Here is a 10,726-nt window from a genome sequence, read left to right on the forward strand (position 1 = left end):
CATGCGGAAAATTGTATTTTCAACCAAAACAATTCAGAAAGTAAGCAAAGATAATAATGAATTCGGGAAATGCCTTTTTTCCGAATTGGAACGATTTTGTTTGTTAAGTAATTATTTCTATTTATTCCTTTCTACGTTGCTGAAAGGGCATTCAGGAAGGTTTAAATGCTACTGACTTTAAGGTATTATAGCTTTCATATAAAAAAAATTGGTTAAACTAAATTTATGCTAGTCTGACAAGTGCATTATAGTACAATAAAATGTGGAGGATCAGATTTTTTATCACTTTACTTCAGAAACCCTACTAGATTTTAAGATTTCATTGCGATGAAACTTGGAAATAGAAATATAGAAATCATCTTTTAATAGCTAACATCATGAGCTGAAAGGCATGCAAATGTAAGTGATAATATTAAGAATCTCTCTAAATTACTCTTTCAGTGGAATTTCGCTCTTTTGCCACACAATCTGAAAAATAAACTTTAACAATTTTTCATGTAATGTACAGTAAAATTTTCAATATGCTATAAAAAGAGTGATTAACTTAATTATTATTATTATATTTTATTTATGTACAGTGCCACTATGTTTGTGTTTAAAAAAATTAACGAGAGCAAAGAATTTCAAGAATGTTTTCATATTTAATTCTAAAAGTATTATTTAGCATTAAAATGTTCAGATTAACAAAATTGATTAACATTTATTTATGATTATTTAATTATGAGAAAAAGCATCATATGTACATATACATACTTCTATGAAAAATTCTTAAGCTTTTTCACCGTATCTTTTTTGAGTATCGGTTTACATCATAATTTTAAAATGATGAATAGTTCAATTCCAAATTTGTTCAAAATCGCAGGAATAATGCTTTGAATATTGTGAGAATAGAAACGATTTGGGACCTGAGAAATGTGACCAATGCATAACTGATAGTGGTGATCTTAATATTCTCTTGCTAAGTGTGTAGACAAGGGTACCTATTCTGAATTGCTTCTAAACAGTTGGCTTAGTCTTACTACTCTGTACATGTTCAGAACGAGTTACAATATTTTAGAATTTCAGTATATCAAGTACATTTGTTCAGAGTAAATTTCATCATAAAATTCGCACTTAATGTACTAAAATTACAAAAATTACTTAAAAATTTCATTTATTGTTCTAACAAGTTTTATAGGCTAACTGTGCTATCACACTAGGTTTTTTTTCAATTTGTAAATTTAATTTAATTTTCAGATGACTTGTTCCTATGCTTTATTTTGCATTAAAAATCATTTGAATTGATAGATTTTCGCTTATTTATTGATATAAAGTTATACTTGATTCACAAAAACACGTCTAAAAGTGGTAAAATATCAGAAATGTGGTTGCTCAATTAAATTTGAATTCAGCAGATTAAAATGTTAAAATTGCTCATTAATTTCAATTTTATTGCAGTTAAACAAGTAGTCTTTTGAACCAAATTGTTCTTATTAAATTTATTTACTTATAATTAATATTATTTGTGGCCAAAAAATAAAATAAGTACAGTGATTAGTGATAAATTTGTACGCAAGTGAAACTTCAGTATCGGGAGTAATTTGCTAAGTTCCTCCAAATCCATTCGAAGGAAATTGTTGTGTCAAGAAATCGCAGTTGGGATGACTTCACACAGATTTTCAACAAGACTGTATGAGACTCTCTTCATGAGATCCCTTGCCTACAACCCTTAATTTTGGCTTTGGGGATTATTTTCCATAATAGATAAATGACTTATAAGACATTTTAAGTACTATCACACATTTTCCGAAGTCATTCATAATCAAAAATCTCGCGGCACTATTTAAAATTGAGCAAATTTCTAGCAAAATATGTCCTGGCTGTGAGAATTTTCAAGTAAATTCTAGAAATCTTATAATGCTCAATTGGCTTTATTGAATTTAAAATTAAATTGTGAAAATCCTAGTGTGATAGTACCCTAACGTTTCGGTCCTAGATTGAAACCTTTCTAAGGGCCTACATAACAACAAATTATGAAAATATATTTTTTTTGCAAAAGCCTATTCTTGATGGAATATTTTTATAATTTTTTAAGTGCTTTTGTAAAAAAAAAATATTATAATTTGTTATTGTGTGTAGGACCAGAGATGGCCTGAGGCTGGTCCCAATCAAGAACCGAAACATTGGCCAATAAAAACTTGAAAAGAAGAAATCAAAGACCTATATTTCAACCTTGATATCTAACTAAAGCTATTATTCATAACTAGAAACACTTATGAATTTCACCCCCGGATCAACAGACTGCCTGCCCAAAACATGATTGCTCTTTGCCTAGACTCTTACACTACCGGAAGACAAGTTAACTACCAGAACTAAAGATATACGTCCTTCACCTCCCACTCAGAAGACTATAACCATAGGGACAAGACACATTTGTGTACCCCATCAGTCTTTAAGAATACACGGGATTTACATATCGACAGAGATTGTAGTAGCGGAACCGATTTATCTTCCAATATTGATTAAAGTTTATAGATTAATTTTTAATTCATTATCAATACGTAACCAATTTAAGACGATACAGACTTGTCGGGAATTTGAAGACCTTTTAAATTATCTCATACTTACTCCAATCCCTACTCCATAATTTGTTGAGCATCAGTTGAGAAAATAAGCTACCTACAACAACTGATTAATCTTTCACCTTTAAAAATCTCAGTTTCGCATGAATTTACCCCACAATGAGGGATTATGCGGTATTTTACCATTCAGCTTTCTCATTACAAATAAATTAAATTCTAGGTTTTTTGTTAAGATATTTATTAACCCTAATCAACTTGCAATAAAGCTTTTAGTTTGCATGATTTTTTTTTTGTAAATAAGTCTCTAAGTTCATTTTGAAATTCATGCGTAAACTTCTAAGTTTTGCAAGTTAAAGAGTTAAACGTTCAATGGGTTTAGTAGTTGAGTACGGGAGACTGGGGCAAAAAGTCACAAATTGAAAATTTTAAAATTCAATATCTTCCAAGACAAAAGAGATAGCAGCTTAAATTTTTTTCCATAGATGGCCTCCATAGACCTTCTTCAAAGTCGTAAGTTTCTAAGAATTCGAACAGGGATTTCAGAAAATAAAAAAAAATATATTGAAATTTTTAGCCCTATTTTTCAAATGTTTTCTTTACAGCAGATATCAATTTTGACCTCCTTATTTTCCAAAATTGATGCACTGGTAAATATTTCCTAAATGATTTGGATTCTTTGAATACGAAACCACTATCTATTTTAGAATTATACAAAGATTCTTTTCTTCAGAAATCCTTTTATTGAAAATGACCACTTGGGGTAAAAAGTAACAAAAGGTAAGGAGCAAAAAGTAACGAAGATCGAAGCAATTTCTGATGTCTCACGGCGAGAAGAAACGTCATTTCCATGTCTTGCCGCTTTTTGTGTGCATTGGTCAAACAATTAGCTGTCTCTTGTGTGTGTTTTTTTTTTCTAAAATATCTTGAAAAGCACTTTTCTCGTTCAGATAGAGAAAACTGTGTTTTAAAAAGGTGTAGAGGAATAAATTGCCTATGAAAATATGTCACCAAGCTATTTTTTTTTAATTTACGAAAGCCCGTAATAAAGCAAATCAAAATATGATAATACCCAATGTCTGGTACTATTTGCCCCAGCATTTTTGAGAATGGTCACAAAATTACCTTTTAGAAAAAGGCTCGATAAATGTATTTCCTTACAAACAAGAGGAAAATGACTTTCACAAAGTTGTAGAGCATTTTTCCTATAAAACAGTACTAATTAGAAATTTCTAGGGCGCTAAGGTAGCTTGTAAAAAAATAAAATATTCGTTTTGTGACTTTTTGCCCCAGTCTTCCCTACTCGCTCTATGATGCAAGAGCCCCAGGTTAGAATTCCCTCACCAGGAATTCTTCTAGCATTAAAGGCGTATGAATGATTTTTGAATTGCATCCAATGCGAACTTCACTGTACTTTATTCCACGGACATGAGACTGATAATCCCATTCCTGTATAAGAATTCATAATAATGGATGTTCCGGAAAACTCGCTTACGAGAAGATCTACGTTAGGTTCTCTATAGATCGTTGTTCCAGCATCATTATTATCATGATTAATTAAAGTTAAAAATCCCTTTTTGAAAGATTTGGTACTAGTTATATTTACTTCTCAGGCACATTATGATTTTGGGACATTTTCTCGAAAAGTTTCCTTATTAATCCATTATGCTTATGCGATAGATTTACTATGCGATACACATTTCAAAAGTAAACACTTTTTGTACTATCGAAAGTGTTTTAATTTCTTTATGTTAGTTAGAGAAAAGAAAGTAGTTTACTTTTTTTCCAGTACTTAAAAAAATATGTTGAAGCGTGTATAAGAAAAAAAAGAGAGAAGAAAACGACAAGAAAATCGCTTATTTGCACTTTGTTGATAGAACACAATTTTAATGTGCGATTTATTAATAAGAAAATTGCCACTGTGGGGCATAATTGTGTGACACACTGTGAAAAATCAGCGAGATAGAAGCAGTGAACAAATAGGAGTTAGAGCAAAATATTGCGATATATTTATTACCTTGACGTGCTTAGCTGTGTAAATCCGTGAAATAAATTCACTTTGAGCTGCTTCAAGAGCATATTTTCAATGTATTCGGAATAAAGGTGTTTGTTAAAAAACGTAACTTTATTGTTTTTCTTTTTTTTATAAGGAGTAATATCTCTTCTCTGTCTGCTATATTGGTATATGCCAAATTCTACAGCATGATCTTTTAGTCTCGTGCAACACTTTGTGATGTGTTTGAATGAAAATACCAAGGAATAAATTAATGTTCCTCTAATTTTTTTTTCCCTCAAGTTTTTAATGCAATATTTATTAAAAGTACTCGTCACTTGGATAGAGTGCATTAAAATTCCACTTGCATTGCATTTCTAATGATCAATTTCCCCATATTGTTAGGCTTTAGCATGTTGCATTTGACCATTGTTCAAGTCTTTCTCTTAGATTTTAATTGCTCAGTTGTTGTGGCGAGCCAAAAAGGGGTGTGTATGTGTATAATGCAGTACAAGACAAAGGAGCTCAAATATATGGTGAAGAAGTAGAGAAAATATTGAAAGACAGTGGACATCCATTTAATTTGCAGCTTTTTTATTACCCAACTTGCGCTACACTTCTGAGCTTTTCAGCGCGGCAAACAAGTGTGAGAGCGCGTGTCCACCGATAAATCCCAAGTTCATCCGAACCCAAGAATCGCTGATGCGAATGTGGTGACGTTTGTGTACATGTGTGTGGTGTGTAGCTTGGTACTTTGGATATTAAAACAAGCTGTGCATTCCTCACTCCAGGAAAAAAAAAACACCAAAGCTTGGAATCTCCTGTACTCTCTCCCACTCATACTTCCCCTTTCACCGACAGTCCTACACCTCGCTTCAAGCCACTTCAAGCCGGCCAACAAGATAGTTGGAATGGGGCATAAAGAAGAAACGGACGCGAATGACAATAAAAGTTCTTTCCGAGGGTGAAAGCGACATACAATGAATTTATATCCTCAATGGACTTCAGGAACTCTTACCCACCCACGATGCTATAAGATTCAGTCAGATCCTAAATTCACCCACACAGAAGCCATGTCCCCTCTACTTTACGCGGCTTTCTCATCCCAAAGAGGAAAAAAAAACACCCCTCAAATGCCACAAAGTCACCAGCAACAGGAGAATTGTAATTCAGCGATAGACTGAATTATACGATTTTCATGCTTTATTAATTACACATTGGCACAGTCGAGCTCTATACACTTGGATTGTTCACACAACTTTACGTTCCCCACACGCAGTGCTCCTCTCGGTACTTTATCTTATCGGGAACACCAAATAGAAGGCACGATGGGTGTGCTCAGAAGATGTCTAATGTGCTACATGATATGGTGTAATTGTAAATGACGAAAGGAATAGAATTAATGAATATCAATCGGCAGTATAATTCTTTGATTGATTTCAAATCATTTTTTATTAAGCGAAATATCTAATCAATCGCGAAATTAAAAGTTGTATACATGAATATGAAACTTATTTATCCGGTACTACAACTCATTGCTGGCTTTAGTTTGATTCAGTACTTGTCACTATTCGAGCCCGTTACACGTCTCTATGTTCTACAGTTTCGCATTTCTATGAATTTTCAGTCTAGTCTTCTCGGATCGTAGAGTCTACATGTAAGGGCCTCAACAGACCTAAGGATTAGCCGAGAGACGGCTTAGCGTAATTATATTCGAAATAATGATCAAAATACATTTTCAGCATTTTCCACTAAGTCGTCTCTCGGCTTAAGTCGTAAGTGTGTCTAGGTCATAGGACTTTTCTAGCTGGAAAATAGACACGCTTGTAAACTAGTTGGACAGCCCACATGGACCTCTTAATTAAGTAAATACTATGGCGTACTATATTTGAGAAGATATATTTCAAAAAGAACAATAGAAATAGAATAGAACTTTATAGAATAGAATTTTATAGAACCAAGGCTTTGATAAAGCTAATAACAAAATGCAGAAGAGTTAAACTTTATAGCCTAGCCTTATATCTGAAGACTGTATAAGTCGACTCAGAAAATACTACCGTAGATGTGGGTAACTTTGCATCCGTGCTTTTCATAGGCTTTTCCTTAATTCTAGCATTTAAGGACGGTCTTTATTATTATTATTATTTGATTTTTTTTGAATTTGAATTTATTTATTTGTTTTAAATCAAACATACTTAGGGTCCGTCCCTCTTACAATGTCTGATTAGATAAAAAAAATAGAATACAAGAAAAAAAGAAAATGAGAACAATTTAAAGTGAGAAAAATTTAAATAGAGAAGAGAGAAAAAAAAAGAAACAAAGAAACTCTACCCCGACTGAAAGGCACCAGAAATGACGGCCTGCGACGTCCTAGCGCGAGGTGGATGGGAGTTGTAGATTACATCCCCCCTGACAAAAAGAGTACGCGAAAGTTGGCTCGAGCGAGCTCTCGGAACCAGGAGTCCCCGTCCCCGCTGCCTGACCGAAGCCCCCAAAGCCAGGAGCGATGCTAAAAATCCCGGCCTCCGAGAAGTAATCAAACGGAACAGGAATAAAACAGCTCTCAAACGGAGGAGAGAAGGCAGATCACAGCCAACCAGAATGTATCGATACCGTGAAATGTGATCACGAGCACGAGAGCGATTATTATTAATCGTATCGAGACACTTTATTTGTATTACAATGTAATCTTTACAGCATGCTCGTATTGGAAGAATCTACTGATCGTAGATCGCCCAGGAAAGCCTTCCTGGCATTGTGGATGCTTTTTCCATATCCCCTGATTTTTTGGGAAGAGGTGGTGCATTTTTTATTACGTTTTATCGCAGTGAAAATGTCTCTTTCTAGACATTCAGATCTTTGCACCGGGAGGGACTCGAACTCACAACTGTGAGTCAAGCCGGGGATCTATCCGCCCAAGAACCAACGGTCTTGCCCATTGCGCCACTGAGATCCGCTATGATCTTTATTAATCGGACGTAATAGATAGGATCGATAAATACAATATTTAAGAGCTAGAATAAAAGAATATCTTACAAATAGCAGGAGTGTAAGGTCACTTACAGAATGTAAAGTCACCTACAATTACGGTACTTTGAGAAATGTTATTCCTGAAATCGAGCTACATGTAGTTAAATTTTCTTGGTTATCCAGTGTCCAAGTGATAAATTTTTCAAAAAAAAACTTTACTGGTAGCATAGAAATTTGTCAACTTTAAATGGCTCTACTGAAAAGTTGTCATTCTGAAATAGGTTAGATCGAATGGAACCGTAGAAATGAGAGTAAGTACTCGTAATTACTTACTTACTTACTTAGGTGGCGGCTACGTCCCATTGAGGGACAAGGCCTCTTGCACCATCCCTCGCCATTCTCCGCGATTCAAAGCGTTATTACGTTTCGGACAAATATGTGAGGACAGACAAGATCATTAGTCAGTAAGTTCTGTTTTTTGCTCGAGTTTTAGACCGGTGGATTTAACAGATACTAAAATCTACTAGGCCTGGTTAGATTTGGTAACCTTAGGGCCCAAGTAGACTCAGGCTGATCCTTGATAGTATTTAGCCTGTAAAATTTCACAGTAGAGATTTATCCGAAACTGACATACACTGAGGGCTTAGGATCATTGATTAGAAGTCCTTTGCATAAATTTCCTTTACCTAATCCTTTACTGTCAAATTTTACAGGCTAAATATTCTCGAGGATCAGCTTGAGTCTATTTAGGCCCTTACGCGAATTTATTTTGAGATATTTAGATCGATTGCAATGGTTCATCCAAGGTAAGCGAAGTAACTACGAAAACGCAGACTTCACATCCTTGAATTTGTAGTTCCCATTTGGATATCTTGTTTGACTCATGCTCTCCGGAGATGTCGGAGTTCCTAAACCCCTTGTGTAAACCGAACATTATATCGATACTACCAAGGGATGAGTGTAGTATCCCTTGCTTCGGGCTTACAAGGTCAGAATTTGTAAATTCTTAAATATGCAACTAATAAAGATTTAGGCAAAATTTATTTCAAAAAGTATAATATAAATTTTTTGACCTGAAATTGTCAAATTGTTCAGGGCGATTTTTAATTAATATTGCATTCCATATAGTATAGTATGTTCTTTTAAAGTGACTGAAATATTATCCAAATTATGGAAAAGTTCTGGGTATGAATTCTGAGATGCGTGAGTTTTTCACGTGAGAAACTCACGGTTTTTAGATCGTTTCCTGTAGGCCTTTGGTAAATTTTTCACAAAAAATCTCACGTGAAGCACTTACACCATCTAAGAATTTACATGAAAGTTTTTACGAAAGCTTGACGAAATGCATACTAAAGGTAATCTCACAGCCGTGAATTTCTCACGTGAAAAACTCATCATCTCAGAATTCATACCCTGGCGTGAAACTATTTAAAATCCAGTCCTGTGCGTGCTCTGTAAATCCAAATGCAATGTAGTGAATATTACTGGATGGATCTAAAGAGAATTCGAACTTGGGACACTTGCACCATAGAACAAGTACTCTACCCAAGACTTTACCACTTACCCTTAGAAAATCTAAAAAAAAAAAGAACTGCTAATGCTATAAAAATTAAAGAATTGTAGAAATCATTAATACTGAAACATTTACGGTTCAAGTACCAGTGCAAGCTTACTATCAAATACTTAGTTTGGTACATTATAAATTATATTTCATGTATTTATATTTTTGATGAACGCAGTTTAATGGCTGAATAGAACTTAGAACCTTTATGTTACAAAACCCCTGATTTTCCCATTTATCTACTAATTGAGATAAAGTTAAAGAAACTTGCTATAATTCATTGGTGTATTTTAGTGTCATTGAAACTAGAAGAGCTTAAATTTTTATTTACCTGAATTAAGCACTTAAGTTCTGAAAAATTGCAACATCCGGATTACAATAGGTATAAGTTTGTTAGTTGTTACAGCCTTGGACAACCAACATACCTATGTGAAAAAGTTTTCTCTTCAATACCCAGCATATAGAGAAGTTATACGTCATACGTCTTATGTTGAAAAAAGGATTAGTCTCTATTGTGACCAGTTTTATGACGTAGGGATATTAGGGTTTAAATTGCTTTTGACTTTTAAGCCTAAAAGTTTAAGGATGGTTATCGCTTCTATTGCTACAAGCCTGGGAAAGTGCTTGGAAATGCCATCTTCACTTTAAGGTTTAACTGATAAGGGGACTGTAAATTGGAAGCCCATATCAGTGTCTTACCACAAATTTTGATTTCCTGTTGAAAGACTGTGAAGTGATACAATTGAACTGAAAACTGTGGTGAGTAGCTTTTGTATAGGTCTGACTATCCTGGTATAGTTGGTTTTAGTTGCCTCTTTAGTCGCGAAGAGTGATTTATAGTGTGCTAGAGATTCCATAAATGGTAAAATGTCGATATTTTAGCAATTTACATTCGGGAGTGTCGCATATCATTAATTATCACTATTATGACACATTGTATCATAGATCACACTTGGCCCTATAGCATATGCTCTCGTCAGCATCTCTTATATTGCTCAATTGGCTCTTTTGCTCTCTCTCTCCCTCTATCTCTTACATTCTGACTGCGTCACTAAATTAGCTACGATGGCCAAATAAGTGGTCGCGTCATAGGAATCAACATATAGACATATTTTCAATAATCTACTTGCTACTCGCCTTTAGCACGCTCTTAGGCTGCTAAGTTGACAGCTGTTGTGTTGCCTCCGTATCACCTCTCTCGCTCAACTTCTCTTTAGCATATATCAATCCTCCTGGAGCGAACAGAATATCGCTCAGTGCATATCCGCATAAAAGGCGTAAGTAAAGTGGATACTACACGGAATTGATGTCGCCGTGTGTATCATATTGTTAAAGGCGCACAATCGCTTCTGAAGTCATAAATGTGAAATAATAATTATTACCACTGACTTGTCACGCACACACAAATGCCACTGCTCATGCCCCCTCCACATTGAGAGAGCATGCCACTGAGAGAGAGAGAGAGAGCAAGGACACAACTACATCTCTCACAATGGCACCCATTACACTTGATCTGTGTGAGTGAATTGAAATTTTATTTGCCTCTCGTGCCAGATAGAGAGAAGTAAAGATATTGGGAATTGTTCATGAGTGGAGCATCAAGTGAGAAAGTGAGACTAGTAGGCTACGTATGTATAGGTTGAC

The sequence above is a fragment of the Phlebotomus papatasi genome, chromosome 1 (genome assembly GCF_024763615.1).
Source record: "Phlebotomus papatasi isolate M1 chromosome 1, Ppap_2.1, whole genome shotgun sequence".
In the NCBI taxonomy this organism is placed as follows: domain Eukaryota; kingdom Metazoa; phylum Arthropoda; class Insecta; order Diptera; family Psychodidae; genus Phlebotomus; species Phlebotomus papatasi.